General features: G+C 44.7%; 1 non-coding gene across 1 annotated transcript; it reads left to right on the forward strand.

Moving 5' to 3' along the window:
* The first annotated feature begins 15,343 nt into the window (after positions 1-15,343).
* TRNAK-UUU (transfer RNA lysine (anticodon UUU)) lies at positions 15,344-15,416 on the forward strand. Its single transcript has one exon. It is a non-coding gene; the product is annotated as a tRNA-Lys (tRNA).
* Positions 15,417-20,213: the final 4,797 nt, after the last annotated feature.

Consider the following 20,213-nt stretch of genomic DNA (forward strand, 5'->3'; position numbering starts at 1 on the left):
ATTTTGTTTGCACATATATGTTTACAATGGATTTCAACCTTCAGTTTACCATCCACTAATGGGCTACCACACACACCATCAGGGGGCGCTATTTCGGCTCCATACATATATACTTACACACACACACATACCCACATTCATACACAGACACACATATATACGTATTCATACACATACATACATACACACATACATACGTATACATGCATACAATACACACATACACATACATACATAAATACACACACACATACATACATACATATACACATACGTACCCACATTCATACACAGACACACATATATACGTATTCATACACATACATACATACACACATACACACATACATACATACACACATACATACATACATACACATACGTATACATGCATACAATACACACATATACGTATAGGATTATTCGGATGGTATAAATAAAGCATTTCAGACATGTATTTGTGGTTTGCAGTTCATTCTCGCCCCATGTGGAAACAGCAATTGCATCATTAGTGAATCTTTCTGAGTTTGCCTTTTCGTTTTCATTATGCAGAGGGTGGGTACATTCCAGAGATGATAACTACCAATAAGCTGCCAGTCTGCAATGGTTATCACATCAAAATATGATATGATATGATATATATGTATATATATATATATATATACACCAATTCAAAAATCATAACTAGGATTGGTTTCCTTAGATGGTATCTACAAGTGGAATTTCTGGCCTGGGCCCATGGACTAGAGGGGAGAGAGGGAGAGGGAGAGGGAGAGGGAGAGGGGCAGAGAGGCAGAGGGGCAGAGAGGCAGAGGCGACAAACTTTGTCATTGTATGGGATAATGTCAGGTTCCACCACTCTGTGCTTGTGCGATTGGGCCAAATCCAGAGCCAAAGTACTGCCGAACTGCAGATCCATTTTCTGATTCATGTTCAAAATATAACATGCAATTTAAATTAAGTTGTTCCTCGATCATAAACTGACATTTGTGGACAGGACAAACAGACAGACAGAAGTGAACCTTCATCCATCATGCCTCAACATCCATCAGAGCCCAGTGGTCATAGAGGAGCAGCATGTCTGCATAGCTGATGCAGATACCACTCTTGTGCAATGTTTCAACCAGATCTTTACTTCGTCATTCCATGGACATTTATTCCCAGGTTGATAACAGTGGTTGTGCGATGTCCAGTGATGTGGTAGGTGATCATGGAGGCCAGGCTCAGTGTGGTAGGGCTTAGATCGGCAGTTTTTCTCTTAGGCTGTTTTAGCCAAGTCAACAGCTTCAACAGCAACTCGTGCACCTCTTCGCCTTCTTCGAGATGATCGATGTCAGGTGACCATGGGACAGTAGATGTCTTTGATCTTCTTTGACAGCCATGGTGCCAGGTTCTGGAGGAGCTGCTCATCACTGATGCCAAGGGATGACATGGCAGCCTCAATGTAGTCACCTCCTCCCCCAACATCATAGACCCACTCGCTCTTGTTCATCTCACTTTGCTCTTTGAATCCAATTGTCTCTTGATACTCATTCATAAGTAGGTCCTTGAGATATGATGATTTGACGTTGCCCACTGCATAGCCATAGTCACCGATGATGCATTTGTAGCTTGCTAAGAGGGACTGCAGTGAACGGATCTCATGCTCAGTGAAGAGGACAGAATCCACATGTCTAAAGTACAAACTCCTTGCCTCTGAGAGACACACATTCTGAAGATGCATTGCATCATTTGGCTTTAATTTTGTGTTGTTGACATGCTTCAGCCAATATGCATTGTGGTACATGATATCATTTGCGAAAGGATCTGACAGTGCTGATGTTGATTCGACAAGCTGTGTGAGGCGATCCCTCAGCTGCATATCTTTTATGAGGACTGTGTGGCGCTTGAACGAGCGCCATGCTGAATGTGTGTTGCGTCTGAACAGCTTACCCCGTGCTCTGTTTGGGTGCTTTGCATCCACACCCTTCATGCACCATACACATTTTGTTTTGTCATGGAGAGGCCCACACACAGATGAACGCAGGCACTTGGGTGGCAATGGTTCCTCTGTCTCATCATCACACAGAGCATTATTAGCTTGCATTTCAGAAGTCGATGTTCGACTGGGACACTGAGCAATGTCGGTTTCTTTGTTTTTGCGCTGTCTGGCTTTTTCAAGCTTGTCAGAAGACGAGATTGATATATATATATATATATATATATATATATATATATATATATATATATATATATATATATATATATATATATATATATATATAATGTCTGATGCATGAAATGATTCCTTGGCCCATCTTTCCATAAAGTGGTGATGTAAACATCACCAAATTTGTCATGTCCTGACCAGTTTTTGGCTTTTAATTGTAAACTGTCCCATTTACCTTGGCCGGTAGTATCAGAGGATTTATATGGCTTGCCACATTGGAGTACACCGTCATAAGGCATTTTGCTTTAGGTAACAAACAAGCACTATTATAAGTGATCTATATACCACCACCAGTCTATACTTCTACTCTACACTATCTATTTTAAATGTCTTTCATGCTGCATTCATTCAAACTTGATCTTCAGTTCATGCCATCGAAGTATAGAGCAGCACACACGTAGGCCTGAAAAAATATAGACAAAATAAAGTTAAAATATGTGAACATGAGTACCAGAATGAGGTTTCCAGGGCATGGATAAGTAATTACATCCCACATTACTGTAGGATGTCATTACTTATCCTTGCCCAAGCAGTTAGATCAATACAATGGAGAGCAATGGTTCGTTCCTCATCAACCACAAAAGTTTACCTTTTTTTACCATTGAGATGACCTCTGTGCATTTACTTATAGTTCTACTGTCCATACCTCAACTCAGCATGAAAAGAACTTTCATTAAAGCCTATTATGAAGGCTCGAGGCCAACTTTGAAAAATTGACCTTTCCCAGCTGAAAATCAGCAGTCATCTTGGATTTGATGGTCAAAAGTAGGTCAAATCATCAAAACAACATCAAATATGAATTCCTTGACCCAAAAAGTCCCAGAATACATATACTGTGCACCAAACCATTGAAAAGATAATTTCCAACATGGCCGACAGTGGCCATCTTGGATTTGGGGCTCTCATGGAGTTGGCCCGCATTTTTACGAGGGGCATGGGGGCTAAATTTTTTATTTAACCCTCATAGAAGACAAATCCACTGAGAAACGAACCTATGCTCTCCACGGTCACGGAATTGCTGTAAATGACCCTACTAAACTGTGTAAGTTTCAATTTTATATATTGAGAAATTACTAAGGTATGGTAATAAATTCACAAAAAGGCCCAGTTGATGAAAATGGGGTGAAATTGTTGTCATGAAAACCGTTGACATGTCAAAAAGGCTAAATCGATCGTTCTGATTTTTGTTGAACCAGGCCTGTGACCCAATATGCAAATTCTGTTCAAATTTCAACTGAATCGGATGAAAATTGGCGATTTTATGCGACATTGAGCTTTGACCTTTTGACATCAAGCAACAAACTTCAGTGAACCAATATGCAAACTCTGTTACAATTTTTTTTTGTCAATCGGATGAAAATTCATGATTTTATGCGACCTTGACTTTGACCCTTTGAGCTTTTGACCTCAAAACCAATATGCTTCGAGGTTTTGATTGGTGAACCAAGTATGTGACACAAAATGCTATTTCTGCTCAACCGAGCAGAATATCCACCCTCTGGGTGGGTGGACATTGCACATTACTTGCTGAAAAAGTATAGTCTGTATGTTGCAAGAAGACTCCATATAAATGTTTGTGTGGTGTGCTTCTAAGAGGGTCTAATAGGTCTACAGGTCTAAGGGGTGTAAAGGTCGAAAGGGTCTTAGTGGTCCAAAGGGTCGATCGGGTGTCTATAATAAACTATAAGGGTCTCAAGGGAAATAAAGATCTAAAGGGTATTTTCCAATAGTAGTTAGGGACTAAAGGGGTCCAATGGATTAAAACGTCTAAAAGGTCAAAGGGTCAAGTGGTCTAAGCCCAAAGGGATATAAATGTCTTCAGGAGTCTAAGGGGTCTTAAAAGGTCTTAAGGTGTCTATAAGGTCTAAAGTGTCTAAATGGGTCTACAGTATATAAAAGGTCTAAAGGTGTCTATAAGGTCTAAAGCAGGGGTCGGGAACGTTTTTGACTCAGAGAGCCATGAAAGCAAAATACTTGGAAATCTATTTCAGTGAGAGCCATATAATATATTTTAAGACTGAATTCAACTAAATTCAATTCAACTTTTAAAAACCACAGTTTGCCATGGATGCTCGCTTTCCATCAACCATTCTTTTTTTCCAACTTCAGTGCCAACTCACCCCCCTCACCCCTCACTCTCACTCTCAAAGCAACCATCCCACTCTTCTCCCTCCAAGCCTCCCTCTCACCTCTTTCAAAAATTCCCCCCTCACCTTTCTCCCACCTTTCATCCCCCTCACTCTTCCTTCTCTAAGTTGCCCCCCCTCTCATCCAACAACCTGCCTCCCTCCACTGCCCTCTCACCTCCATCTCTTCACTCCACCTCCTCAAATCCTCAACTGCCATCTTCCTTGTCTCTTGTCCCCCCTCTCTCCCAGCACCTCAGAGCCTTTTCTCCGCCTCCTTCGGGCCCCTCCGCTCGCTATTCTGCAATACCCCACACTCCTTCAGCAACCCTCCTTACCTCCCCCCTCATCCCTCGTCCTACCCTCCCCCGCCCCCTCCACCTCCTGCACCCAAAGCCTCCTCCCTACCTCTTCATTAAAAGTGTGGACCTCAAATATCCGGGGCCTTCGCTCAAACCTTTCAGATCTTTCCCTACAGGTTGCCACTGACAAACCAGACATTATCTGCCTAACAGAAACTTTCCTCTCCCAAGACGTGTCTGACTCCCAAGTATCACTCCCTGGTTACTCCCTCTTACGGTATGACAGACCTGAGCCTCGTCCTGGTGGAGGTGTTGCTCTCTTCATCAAAGACTCTATTCCTCACTCTCCCTGCACTGCTCTCACTCCCCCACACCCCCAGGAATACCTCTGGCTTCGGCTTCCCCTCCACTCCCACCTCATGTTTATATGTGTACTGTACCGTCCACCGAACAGTGATGACTCCATCTACACCTCACTCTCCGAAAACATGGACCATCTTCTATCTTCTCATCCAAACTCTCTCTTCCTCTTATGTGGCGACTTCAATTGTCATCACGCCAGTTGGCTAGGTGTGGGTACCTCTCTCACCTGCCATGGGACATCAGCAAAAGCTTTCTGTGACTCATTGGGACTGACTCAATCGGTCAACTTCCCGACGCGGATCTCAACCAATGGTACTCCATCTCTTCTGGATCTGATTTTGACAAATTTCCCTGACAATATCTGCTGCTCTCCCTTCGCTCCAATTGGTTCTTCTGACCACGTCCTTGTTAAAGTGGACATCTCTCTGGCTGTTATCAGAGAACCACCTCACCGCCGTCGAGTCTGGCATTTCACTCAAGCCGACTGGCAGGGTCTCCGAGCAGCCATCAAACTTACAGACTGGTCTCCTATCACTACTTTCTCAAACATCAACTCATCCTGGGAATTCTTTCAAAGAAACTTGCTCTCCCTCATGCACAGATTTATCCGCTCTCGTCTTCAGTTGTCTTACCCTTCCTCCCGCCCTTGGTTTACTGAAGCTTGTGGCGAGGCAGTTGTCCTGAAACAACTTGCCTTTGCCTCATGGAAAGCAAACCCAACTGAGGGCAATCTCAGTTCTTTCCACAAAGCTCGGAACAAGAGTGTATCTACCCTCAGGAGAGCCAGAAAACAACATCTTTCTCATCTCAAGTCTGAACTCTCAAACCTCTCTCCCTCCTCAAAATCCTGGTGGCGTTTAAGCAAATCTGTTCCTGGTGAATGTTCCCCTCCATCCCCTCCCTTACCTCAAATGGTCGCACTGCTGATTCCACACGTGATAAAGCTGAATGTCTAAACTCGGTGTTTGCAGCTAAATCTTGTGTCCCAAACCCATCACTATCTCTACCCACTTTACCCAGTCGCACCCAACTGTCCCTGGACTCTGTATCCTTTTCTCCTGACAAGGTGGAGAGCTTGCTTTCAAACCTCGAGTCAGATTCTGCAACCGGTCCAGACGGCATCAGCCCACGTGTCCTCAAAGCCTGCTCTTCTGCTCTTGCTCACCCTCTCTCTGTTCTATTCACCCTCTCATTTTCCCAAGGTCATCTGCCATCTGCTTGGAAATCTGCTAACATCACTGCCCTGCATAAAAAAGGTGCAAAAACAGATCCCTGTAACTACAGACCAATCAGCCTTCTCCCAATGATCAGCAAGGTGATGGAATCCATCATCGCTTCAGACATGAAATCCTTCCTCTTCTCCAATGGCTTGATTTCCAATCATCAATTTGGTTTCAGACCAGGTCACTCTACCCTGGATATGCTGCTACTGCTCTCCCATCAATGGATGGAGGTCCTCAATGCCAGACAGGAAATACGAGCCGTATCCCTGGACATATCACGTGCTTTTGACACAGTCTGGCACCCTGCCCTACTCACCAAACTCTCTTCCCATGGTATTCAAGGCCATCTCCACTCATGGCTTGCAGACTTCCTCTCCTGTCGCAGTCAACGTGTGGCCCTAAATGGAGTTCTTTCATCCCCTCTTCCTGTGCAGGCTGGAGTTCCTCAAGGTAGCGTTCTGGGCCCTGTTCTTTTTCTGGTTTTCATCAATGATCTCTCGGTCTCTCTGGAAAATCCTCTATTTCTCTTTGCCGATGACTCCACCCTCTGCCGTACCATCTGTCATCCCTCAGACCGGCAAGCAGCAGCTTCTTCGCTCACTGCAGATCTGGATAAAATCACAAACTGGTCCAACACGTGGAACATGTCTTTCAATCCACACAAATCTCACACTCTCACTATGTCTCTTCGAAAGGACCGTTTACAAAACCCCCCCATCCACTTTCTCAACAATCCTCTGGAAGAAGTCTTTTCTTTCAAGCTTCTGGGTCTCACTATCTGCCATGACCTTTCCTGGGAAAGTCACATTTCCAACCTTGCCTCAAAAGCCAGTCGCCGACTGGGAATCCTCCGTCGTGCAAAGTCCTTCCTCGGCCCTCTTGAGCTCCTGACTACTTACAAAGCTTTTGTCCGTAGCCTGATGGAGTACTGCTCTCCCCTCTGGGCTGGTGCTCCTGCCTCCCACCTTTCTCGGCTTCACGCTGTCGAAACCAGGGCTTTTAAGATCATTGGCATCTCCCGCAATGAAGCTGAGTCTTTGGGCCTCTCACTCCAATCACCGCAGGTTGGTCGGTGGTCTTTCTGTCTTCTACCGACTCCTCTCCAGCCTTGCCCCCCTGCTCTCTCTGCGATTTGTCCCAACCACATTTCCACAGGGCGCTCAAGGTCCGCCAACAACCCCCTTCTGGTAAAACTACCAAAATCACGAATCACTGCTCATCTTCACTCTTTCATTCCTCTTTTTTTCCCGCCTTTGGAATAAACTTCCTCACTCTATTCTTTCCCATTCTTCCCTCCAGGCTTTCAAAACAGCTGTTCACCACCACCTCTTATCTTCCCCCATCCAAATCCTCGATCTTTTCTACCCCCGATAATCCACCCAAGCCCACTTCCTTCAATTCTCCTGCTTTCCTTCCTGAAAGTCCCTGTAATGTCCATCTTCTCTTTGCCATGTTCCCCGTCCCATCCCCATCCCTCTCCCTTCCACAGTTCACCTAATGTGTCTGTTCCCCACTGTTTTGTCCCTTCCACTCCCGCCCCTCTTGTCTCATGCCTCCTTGCTGTGAGTTGTGTGTTAGCTCTCATACGAGCCTCGACCAAGGTATACAAAAAAAAAAAAAAAAAAAAAAATGTGAGTATAATAAGCCTCTGAATTTATTCTTTTAAATAATGTTGTTATAATACTCACCATTAATGGGACTTCTGGTGCTGCATGGATTTGCTGATGGCTTTGTAGTCTGGTTGGTACTTGGTGAGGTTAATCTTTCTGCAAGCGTTGAGGCTTTCATCCGTTAGACGTGATCGTAGGTTGGACTTGATGTTTTTAAGATGTGAGAATGACTGCTCACAGACATACGTAGATCCAAACAAGGTCAATACAGCAATACTCACACGCTGCAGTGTGAGGTATGTGACAGGAAGCGCGTTCCAAGTTTTGATAATCAGCTGGTCTTCGGGTTGAAGTTTTTTCATTTCTGTCCACATGTGCTTGCTCGCCAACTCCGCTTTCTGTCGTGCGATTCTTTCCAAATCTTCATTCAGTGACTTGAACTTATTCACCCACATGTCTGAGGCCTTCAGGTCAGCCACTTCTGCTTCAAAATCTCTGACGGAGACACCAGGAATGTAACTCAGGTCGGCTGTGTTCAGTGAACACTCGTTTGGATGGGTGATGAACTTAAAAAGACGAGTGTGCTCACGAAATTCTCCAAAGCGTGCTTTGAATGACTGTAGGAGACTGGATGTGAAGCCAGCTAACTGGTGGAGATCAAAGTTTTGAGTGGGCTCACTTGCTGTGCATGCATCTTTAAATTGTCTCAGTTTTTCAAAATGTAGTAAACGACCTGTTTCAAGATCCATGATAAAGAGCTCCAGCTTGTTTTCAAAAGCAAACACGGCTTGTTGAAGGGATAACACTGTATTTCCAATGCCTTGCATTTTCACGTTGAGCTCGTTCAGATGTTCAGTCATATCCACGAGATAGTAAAACTTGAGGAGCCACTCAGTTTCAGCTAGCTCAGGATGCTCAATCCCTTTCATTTCAAGGAAAGTCCGGATTTCGTTCAGGCAAGCCGCAAAACGGCCTTCCCTCTTGACAACCAACGCACATTGCTGTGCAAAAGCAGACCGTGATAGTTATTTCCAACTTCATCCAGCATTGTTTTAAATTGGCGACCATTTAAGGCTCGGGCAACAATAAAATTGATCACACGAATGACCAGCGACATCACTTCGCCAAGCTGCCCATCACACATCTGAGCACAAAGTGCCTCCTGGTGTAGAATGCAATGGAAACTTAGGATGGGTCTATTTTCATGTTCACGGAGAAGCGCCACAAATCCTTTGTTTTTCCCCACCATACACGGAGCACCATCAGTACACACCGAGATAAGTTTATCCATTCGTAGATTTTTTTCTTGAGCGAACTCCATGAAAGACTTGAATAAATACTCACCTCTTGTGGACCCTTTTATTGACAGAACAGCAAGACTTTCTTCGTACAATGTATCACCAGCAGCATATCTTGCAATCACACTGAACTGCGACAAATGGCTTACGTCTGTTGACTCATCCAAAGCCAGGGAAAAGAACGGCGCTGTATTTATGTCCTTCACTTGCGTTTCCTCCACTTGGTTTGCCATCATGATGGTACGATCATGAACAGTTCTTGCCGACAGAGGCATGTCTTGTATCCGTTTGATTATCTTGACTTTGTTCGGAAGATCATCAAAAAGTTCATTGGCGACATCCAGCATGAACGTTTTAGCATACTCGCCATCTGTGAATGGTTTTCCGTTCCTCACTATTGCTAAAGATCCAGCAAAGCGAGCGGAATTATAGTCACCTTGCCGGGTCCATACGCGGAGTTGCTGCTGGCTGGCTTGCACCCTGCTCAGTAGCTCTTGGCACGCTTTCTTTCTGCTGTCTCCCACAGGGTATTTTGATGCAAAGGTAGCATGGCGCGTGTCGAAGTGCCGCTTTATATTCGACCGTTTCATCGATGCAATTTTGTCATTGCAAATTAGACACACCACAGAACCTGCTCTCTCCACAAAGGCGAATTATTCGGCCCATTCGTCCTGAAATGTACGATACTCCTCATCTTTTTTTTATTTTCGCCATCTTCTTCGTCGAAGGGTTAGCTTTGAGCAAATGAGAGAGAGGGAGATGTTGACCCAACTGAGGCTTGGCAAATAGTGAGTCTGGCTGGCCTGCGCACGGGCTTATATACTCGAGAGGTGCGGCGTGGCCGGCCGACTCTGGGATGTTGTCGCCTCAGCGGTGGCGCATGATCGGTCGAGATGAATTTCCTACGTGTCTCGGCGGCGGCACGTCATTGGAGGAACCGAAATCACTCGTCGCCTCGGCCACATGACTGGACGAAACAAAAACCGCTTTAGCCAATTCGGAGGCGTTTTTTCTTCTCTCCTTCTGCCAAGTTCAGCCCTGCACGTGAATGAAGCACGACACCATTCAAACTATAGGTAAAGCTTCCGTGAGAAATATTGGGCTTTCAAAGTTTCAAACTCCAATTTTATCTGCGAGCCAGATGCAATCATCAAAAGAGCCACACCTGGCTCGCGAGCCACACGTTCCCGACCTCTGGTCTAAAGGAATCTACACTGCCTAAATGGGTCAAAAATGTCTAAAGGGTCAAGGGGTCGAAGCGGTCTCAATGGTCAAGGCATCTCAGTGGTCTAAAAGGTCAAAAGGGGAATTAATAATCGTACTCACGTTCAAACAGTATTTTGTTACGGCTGTGGAAATTCGCATTACACCATGAAGGGCCCGTAGGTGAGATATCTCTAAGTACATGTGTAGTTAGCCCAAACCCGTTGTATAGAGGAAATTTATGTGATTCATCTGGGCTGCGATGCTTTGAGTTAGCCATTATTTCTGTTCTATCTTTATTTTGAACCAACCACATCTCAACCGCCATCACACAACAACCACGCCACCGCCACCATCTACGCTCCCACATCATCGCATCACCGCCATTCCCAAACGGCACCATAACCATCAAACCACCACTGAAAACCCTCCACCACCTTCACCTCTCTCCTTCTACGGCCATTCCCACACCACCTGTGAACACTGAACGTCGGGCTGTATCGGGCCCGTTTGGCGTTTGGTACCGAACGCACCGAGCCGCGAGCGCGAATAGCGGCCTTTCCTAGGGAAAATTCGGATCAAAAACGCTACATGCCCACTTCTCCTCTGTCCAATTAGCGAGCACGGGGCGGCTTGGCCCCGCCTCCAAGCGTGTGTATGTGAAGTCCGTATACGCAAATTTTAGGATCAGGAGAGGTTCACGCCCATTTTTGCCCGACCAATGGCTGACCGGGGGGGGGGGGCGTGGCGTGGCCCCGCCTCCAATCGCGTTCTGATCCTGAAATTTGCATATTGGCTTCTCCTGCCCGCCTATAAAAAGGCGAGCGCAAGGCGAATTGAGAGGCGAGTCGGTCGGGTGAGGAGAGTGCGGAACTGAGAAGAGTTGCAGGAAGAGTTGGGTTTTGGAGTTGCGTTGGCGGAGTTGAGGGGAGTGAGCATGGTGGAACTGCAGGCAAAGGAGCTCGGGTCCGAGGCGAGAAGGACGGCGGACTGTGAGGAGGTTACGGTGTGGGGGATCGCTCGTCTCGTCGCGGGACCCAAGCCAGCCAGCCATTCCCCTCCCCCAGGGCATCAATAATTCCCCCTTTCCCCCGCGCTGAGATAATGCAAAAGGGGGCCCTGTTCCCACCCCACTCAAAACGTTGTGCCAACGAAACCCACCAAGGAGCACGGAGTCGGGGCACAGCCGCGCGGCCACATTTGCGGCTCGCCCGCCAACGCACCCGGCTCGCCCGCCAATTGAGAAAACCTTCAAAGACTTTGAAAACAGTAGAAGCCAGCAATCAGACAGAAGTTAGAAGGGTTTCAATGATCACCCTTCTTTAAAATAGGTTGTACTTTTTGTACCCCAAAAATGACTATTTTCCCAAAAAACTACAATAAAGCTACCCATTTGAGTGGAAATCATACCCAAAAAGTTGGCCCAGACAAAGATCTTTCCAAAAAGTACAGTCGACCTTTGCCACCCGAGATGGTAATGATCACCCATCTGGCCCATGGCCTAAAAGGTCATGGTGTCAAATGAAAGCCAATAAAGGAGTTGATATATGTCTTCCATAGTAAACAAGCATATTCCTAACCTTTTTTGATTTATAATGGAAATTTGTAATTTTGACCGATGACCATGACCCCCAAAACTCCGGACCCGACCCGATCTTCACAAATATGCATTTTTCACAATCGGAATGGGTAGGATTATAAGTGACAAATAGAATAAGGTTCACTATAAGCTTAGTTTGAAGTAAATCAGATCATTTTTGACGAAGTTATGAGCGAAAAACGATTTTTATCTTTTCGTGACCTTGACCTTTGATCCAATTGGACCCAAAAGTTAATGGGGTCGTCCAGGGTTCATTGCCCACCTGTGGATTGAATTTGATAGTGTTTGCTAAAGCCGTTTTGCCGTAAAGTTGCTAACAGACAGACAGACAGACAAACAGACAGACAGACAGACAAACAGACAGACAAACAAACTGGATGATTACAATATCCTGCTCCCTCCCCCCGGGGGGGGGGATAAAGAGCAAGCACGGGTGCAAGTTCTGAAGCTCATTCCTTCAAGACATGGGGAGGAATGCCATCTTGCCCATGGGCTTTGCTTATGTCCAGAGAGAGGAGTATTTTTTGACTGCATGAAAAGAGATTTTTTTTGGAGGGACATGTGATTGGTGAGGAGAGCATCAGAGGGAGATGGAATGTTAGAGTCATCCAGTGTGGAGTTAGAGGAGAAAAGAGAACCAAAAAGAGTTGCCTTATCGGTCGGAGAGACAGTGCTAGTATCATCGGAACGGAAAAGCAAAGGAAAGGTAGAGTGACGGAAGTTGTTGAAGATACTTTTAGCAAAGGACCAGAAAAATCTATGAGAGGTTGTCACATTTCTTTTGAATAAAGGAATGCTTCGCCTCACGAATAACATGTTTGCAATGATTTCTAGCGGATATGAAAGTTGAATGCGAGTCGGAGGAAGAAGAGTTTTTCTATGTCAGATATGTGGCATCCCTTGCACGAATGGCCACAGAGCAGGAATTATTGAACCAAGAATTGGTAGGAGAGATAGACTTGAAAGCGAAGGGGATATAAGCCTCCATTCCTGCAACAATAACCTCAGCTATACGTTCATCAGAGATAGAGGCATCGCCCGAGTTGAGACGGTAGTCTTTCCAGGAAAAGTCGGAGAAGAAGTTTCGTAAACCAGTCCAGTCAGCATTATTGAAATGCCAATACTGGCATTTCTTCGGCACAGTCGGATGAGAAGAAGTGGTTGGAAGTAAAGTGATGTTCACAAGATTTTGGTTAGAAGAACCAATTGGAGCTGAAATTGTGTCTTTGTAATGCAACGGATTGGAAGTGAAGAATAAATCCAAAGTATTGGTCGTGTGGTCATGACGATCTGGGATATGGGTAGGGTGAGTGAGTTTACTCTCAAACATCTCCCCAACCATCCCAGAGGACCAGTCCAACATCAAAATATCCCAGTGTGTGTCAACAACATAGGGTTTGTTGGTGATTCACATTGAGCCAATCAACAGGATTTGACAGTGATCAAGCATTTATCAAACACTCAAAACTTCTTCACCCTAACCCAACCAAATTTGTGGACTTGTTCTCTAACTTGTTGTTAGAGAACAAACTTGTTGTTTGTCTTTCAAATATGAAAAAAATTAGACAGGTAGTACTAACCACCCAATGACTGCAATCTCCTTGGGGTTTCCCTTTTTTCTATACATGGCCGAGGTTCATGGAAAAGCTCAAGTAGAATGTAATGGAAAAAAAGGAAAGGGAGAAACACCAACAGCAGAACAGAAGTGAGAGTGAGATTTAGCCTGAAGGATACATGGGGGTGAACAACCCACACACAAACTGAAACACAGCAAGATAGGAAGGGGGGAGCGGGGATGAAACAAAAGTTTTAAACTTGACTCTGTAAAATCTCTGACTCCAGAAAATCCACTTTATAATTTGATGACTCCATCCTCTGCCATGACATCCCTCATCATTCAGATAGGCAGGCTGCTATTGTCAAACATCATTCAGATTGTCAAACACTTGGAATGTGTCTTTCAATTCTGATAACTCTCACCCTCTCACTATCTCTCTCCGAAAGCACCGTCTGGCAAACCCTCCTGTCTACTTTCTTAACAATCCCCTTGAGAAAGTTCAGTCACTCAAACTGCTGGGTCTCACGATCAGCCATGATCTTTCTTGGACAAACCACATTTCAAAGTTGTTCTCCAAAGCCAGTCGCTGACTGGGTATCTTGCATCATACAAAGTCCTTCCTTGGCACACCTGAGCTCCGATTTACCTACTAGGCCTTCATCTACCACCTGATGGGGCACTGCTCTGATCCCATCTGGGCTTGCAGCCTGGCACCCCTGCCTCACACCTTGCTCAGCTTGACGCTGTGGAAACCAAGGCCTTCAAGATTATTACAATCTCCCACGGTGATGCTGTCTGTGGGCCAATCACTTTCCCATCACAGACATGCCGGTGGTCTGTCTTCTCCCGCCTCCTTTCTGGTCTTGAACCCTCTGCTCTTTCCGTGCATTGCCTTCGTTGTCCTCTCCCCCCAAGGTTTCTGCAGGGTGCACACAGTCCACCATCTCTCAAAATCCTTCCTCTCTCTCTCTCTCTCTCTCTCTCTCTCTCTCTCTCTCTCTCTCTCTCTCTCTCTCTCTCTCTCTCTCTCTCTCTCTCTCTCTCTCACTCTCTTCTTTCTCTCTCTCTCTCTCTCTCTCTCTCCCTCTCTCTCTCTCTCTCTCTCTCTCTCTCTCTCTCTGTCTCTCTCTCTCTCTCTCTCTCTGTCTCTCTGTCTCTCTGTCTCTCTGTCTCTCTGTCTCTCTGTCTCTCTCTCTCTCTCCCCCATTTCCTCACCCCTTATTGCTCCCCCACCTCTCCTCGCTACCCTCTCACCCCCACCCCCGTCTAAATATTGCCGTCAGCGAAGCGACGGGGTGCATTTGCTGATAAATAAATAAATACGCGACTCCTCTGCTCTCCATCTCAATGGTTTACTTGGCTGATTTGGGATGAGCAAGATGGCGGGTGGCAAGATGGGATGATTTGGGATGAGCAAGATGGCGGGTGGCAAGATGGGATGATTTGGGATGAGCAAGATGGCGGGTGGCTAGCTTCGACAGCACCCATTCACAAGCCAATTCCGTGTTCAAACCGCTCAAACGGATCACCACACTGATCGTCGAAGTGTTCACTCCGTAAAGAGACGTTGAGGATAGACGCCCATTGTTTAAAGTGAACACGCCTGAACATTTATTCATTCTTCATCGCCCAACACGTCGAAGTAACTGCGGCTGCGAGAGCAGAAGTTTTCGATTACGAAACCGGAAAACGATTGCACTTCAACGCCATTAGAAAGGGAAGTAAAAGGACTGAATTTTCGTCGTGAAATGAATAATTTTCGGATAAAAAAAACCAATATAACAAAATTGGTCCGTGAAGTAAATAAATGTGTGCATCTTTTAATGAGTAACAAGAAGCAAGTCAACAAGAGCCCGGATAGCTCAGTCGGTAGAGCATCAGACTTTTAATCTGAGGGTCCAGGGTTCAAGTCCCTGTTCGGGCGGCAGTTTTTTTTTATTTGTGTTTTTTAATACAATAAAAAAAGCGAGCCAACCCTTTTTGGCGGGAAATTTGTGATTGTATCTGTCTCTGGACTTCTGAGGTAAATGCGTCCAAATTATTCTTTCAAAAGTCTTTTTTTTTCGGAGTACATTCATCATCCTTTACAAAGTAGCTTTTATTCTCCTTTATCGAGTGTGTTTGTAACTCCCAAGGCTGATTAAAAAAAAAACCCCACCAGAACAGATCGATAAAGTAAAAATCAAGAGATCGTGAAAACGCCAAATCAAATTCTTCTTCTCTTCTTCTTCTTCTTCTTCGACTTCTTCTTTTCAAATGATATTTATAATACTAGTCCGGGCCCGTACGTGCAAAAAAAAAGAAGAATTGTGACGTCAATCGTGAAGTCAGAGCACAGTGTCCTCTCATTGGTTGGCAAATAAATGGCCGTAACTTGGGAACCGCTTGGCCGATTAATATCAAACCTTGAAAAGGCACATCCACAGGGCCCCAGCAATATTCCTGGCACGTTTCAATTAGATCGGACCGGCGGTTGTCGAGAAACAGCGGACACACACACACACACACACACACACACACACACACACACACACACACACACACACACACACACACACACATACACACACACACACACACACACACACACATTGCTGGAATTATAGATAAATAATTTGTGCGTAACTATCTGACAAACGTTATCTATAATTCCAGCAATGTGTTTGTGAGTGTGTGTGTGTGTGTCTGTGACCGCTGTTTCTCGACAACCACTGGTCCGATCTAATTGAAACGTGCCAGGAATATTGCTGGGGCTCTGTGGATGTGCGTTTTCAAGGTTTGATATTAATCGGCCAAGCGGTTCCCAAGTTACGGCCATTTATTTGCCAACCAATGACAGGACACGGTGCTATGACATCACGATTGAGTCACAATTCTTCTTTTTTTTTTTCCACGTCACAACTCTTCTTCTTCGTTTGATATGACGTCACAATTACGTACTGGCACGCACCCACGGGCCCGCACTAGTTTCTTATAATGTTGTTAATTTGCAATAATATTGTATTGTTATCGTTGATAGAGCTACATTGTACAGCGATTCTGGCATTGTTCCCGGTGCTCGCCTCAAAACCACGACATTACCTCACGGAAGGAACAAACACACGCAGTCACGTTTCAACGTAAGAAGAAGAAGAAGAAGAAGAAGAAGTTTATTGCGCATGCGCAGTCGTATTTTTACGCAGGTATACCGGTCACGTGAAAATCACAGCGCTTCATGTTGGCACGTTTCATTAATTATTGAGAGCACACCCACATATCGTACACTAGCTGAAGTACCTGGTAATACCCAGGAAATTTGCCCTATTTTCATCATGCTAGTTAGACTGAGGCATTAGTTGTATGGAGAAAATTAAGAAGGCTTCTTTTATTCCTCAGATTTATGGAAGGAAGGCTTTATGCTGCCGTACTCCTCAGAGAGGTCATAGTTGAAGCCAGCCTTGAGCCACTCAATGTTTCCAGCAGCAGTGGCAACTGTCCTTGATGTCCTGCCAAAACCCGGACCTAGAAAGCTGGAACGTGAGTTTTCTCTCGCCCATCAGTGTGATGCTCTATTTGCAGTAAGGCGACTCTCTCTCTCTCTCTGCAGCCGACTCCGCTTGCCTGGCTCATTCATGAGCAGATATATCAGCAGTAAGACGACTCTCTCTCCACAGCTGACTCCGCTTGCCTGGCTCTTCCATGAGCAGATCTATCAGCAGTTAGCTGTTGCCATGCACGTGCAGTTCGAGAATTCAAATAACAGGAGGAGAATGTGTATGTTTAAAAAATCAACCAATACGAACATTTTGTATTTCAAAAAACCCTAGCGTTTTTAACCATGAAGCCTTTTGTTACGATTAATACGCCGGCGCACTATTCAAAAGCCTTTTTTTTTTCATAGAAATTTATATATATATATATTTTTTTTCCCCATTTTTATGGAAAGCCACTTAGCGCATCCTGGAGCTGAATGTTAGGTCTATATGTGTGTAAAGTTTCATCAAGATCGGTTCACTGGTCTAGGAGCTTATTGGTTACAAACAAACAGACAGACAAACAGACAAACAGACAGAAGGACTGCCATTTATATAGTAGATGTCATACATGTCGACACCCCCACTTGCCCTCACATTATTATCTCCTTCAACTCAAGTCATCAACCCATACGATGACAATCACTTTCTCATTCTCCGTTTTCCTTGTCGTAAACACAATGATCAGCTGGGTTTTGCACAAACTCATTTTCACTCAGATACTCGTGCGACATTTTGTTCCAGTTTCTGCCCGACTGTTTTAATCCACACAAGTGACTTTTCTGGCTCATACACCAACTTTTCATTTGTCCAAGATTTCTCCTCACAACCCTCTGGTTGTTCCATGAAAATCTCACAATCTGTTGGTGCATGCAGGCAGGCAGTTTGGACATCCATCTGGTGTAAAATCAGGTTCTCCAAGTTAGCAGTAGGAGAAAATGTCTCCTCATGGTCTACACCCATCTTTTTGACTGTATCCTTTAGCGCCATACCTTATACTTGTCGGATCCATCAACATTGCTTTTAATCGCATATACCCATCCACCCCCGACTGCACACTTACCCTCAGGTAACCTAGTCAGAGTAAATGTGTCATTTTCTCTCAGCGATTGCATTTCCTCATCCATCGCACTGACCCAGTCCTTCGAGTCAGTTGAGCTTACAGCTTCTCTGAAGGTTAGAGGTACATTACACATCAATTTGTAACAATAGTCTATGTTAGTCAGTGCCTGATCATCACTATCCACATCACATATGTAGTCTCTTAAATACTCTGGTCTCTTCCTCACTCGAGAAGGGTACCATGTAGACTCCTGTTTGGTCTCACTAGTCTGTGCTTGGCTGTTAATCTCAGGCCCAGTAGTCACTGGAACCTGGCCCTGAGTACATCCTGGACTCGCATCGGTATCTTGCCTGGTCTTGCTCACCCTATTCTGCACTCCAAAGTCATCATCATCATCAACAACAGGCATCTTGTCAGTCTGTGTCTGCTGCTCTACCACTGTTTTGGACACAAACTTCACCAGTCTGTGCTTTTCACCTTCCTATTGTCAGGATAGTGGACCATGTAGGCTGGGATATTCTTGTCGTACCTGACAAAGATACCTTTCACACACCTTGAGTATAGCTTTCTTTTGTCCTGCTTATAGGAATAACACACTGACCCAAACTTCTGCATCCTGGACATGTTAGGCCGTCTTCCTGTCAATATTCGGCAAGGCATCTGTTTTGTGCGATTGCTAAAACATCTGTTCCTCACAACAGCTGCTGTTTGCACTGCATAGGTCCATAACACCTTTGGCAACTCACTCTCTATTAGCATACACCTATCACTAGCCATGCCGAACAGGATTCGCCAATTTCGCTCAGCAGTACCATTCTCACGTCGTGAGTACGGTGCTGAGGTCTCATGTCTAATACCATTATTGCTTAATAATGCTTGGTAATCTTTTAGTGTGAATTCTGTACCATTATCAGACCTGATACATTTAATGTTCCCATATGGGGCTGTGTCAGCAAGAAACTTCTCTGTTGCTTGCACTGTGTCACTCTTATGTTTTACAACAGGGGTGGGGAACGGCTCGCGAGAATGTATACGGCTCGCGAGACCGTTTGATCCGGCCCGCGAGGCAATTCATAATATGGAATAGGCAAAGCCTAGACGCGAACGTAGAATTCTTCTTACATTCGCTTCTTAAATATATCAAATTAAACAGTCTTTTTGCGATGAAAAAATAAATATTACCTTAACATTACCTTCACAACAACTACACCGCCTAGAACAGGATCTCATCTGAAAAAAAATAATTCCTCAACATTACCTTCACAACGACAACTACACCGCTGAGAACAGGATCTCATCTAAAAAAAAAAATACTAGAAGCGAACATAGTATTCTTTTTACATTCGCTTCTGACTTTACCTATAACTTGTTCACAGCTGTATACGCAATTTCCGGTTAATTTGGCCTGGATTCGGGATCAGCGATCAAATAACGTAAATCACGATTAAAAATTTTTTTTGTGATGCGGGAGATATCTTTATTAAAATCAGTGGAGGAAATGTACACCATGTCTGATATTATTTGGGTCTTTCACGTCTTCGACGATGCCTTTATCTCCCGGCATGCATCATTCCCCATGACAAAAACCGGAAACAAAAAAAAAAACGGAAGCAAAAGGGTCATAGGCAACCACACGGATTCCAAATTGCCATGGTATTGTGTTGTCGTTGTTTCCTATTCTCTCATGTGGACGCGTTACGTAATATTCACAAGATAGAAATAAAACCCAATCGTGTTTATACAACGCACAGCGTTTAAAAACAACCGGAAGCAAAAGGGTCATAGCCTACGACACGGAATCCAAATCGTCAGGGGTATTGTGTTGTTGTAGTTGTTGTTGTTTCCTATTCTCTCATGTGCACGCGTTAAGTATGAAGCTCACTTCGTTCGCTAAAAATAAATAAAAGCAACCTGAAAAATACAACACAAAAAAAACTCGATTATTGTCTAATTTGCATTAGACAACGATTATTTTTTTCCTTAAAAAAATTAATGAAACGGACAGCTGTCATCTGTCTGTTTCACGTTCAGGGTCAGTGAATGCAGCACGTGCGTAATGTAATGTGTGATCGCGTAATCTCATGTCATCATTTCATTCAGTATATGCAAACATGGCGACTAACAAGAAAAGAAAGGTAGATGCGGA

Source organism: Eptatretus burgeri, chromosome 18 (genome assembly GCF_056783735.1).
Source record: "Eptatretus burgeri isolate ZD-2024b chromosome 18, Ebu_testis_v1, whole genome shotgun sequence".
NCBI classification, from domain to species: Eukaryota; Metazoa; Chordata; class Myxini; order Myxiniformes; family Myxinidae; genus Eptatretus; species Eptatretus burgeri.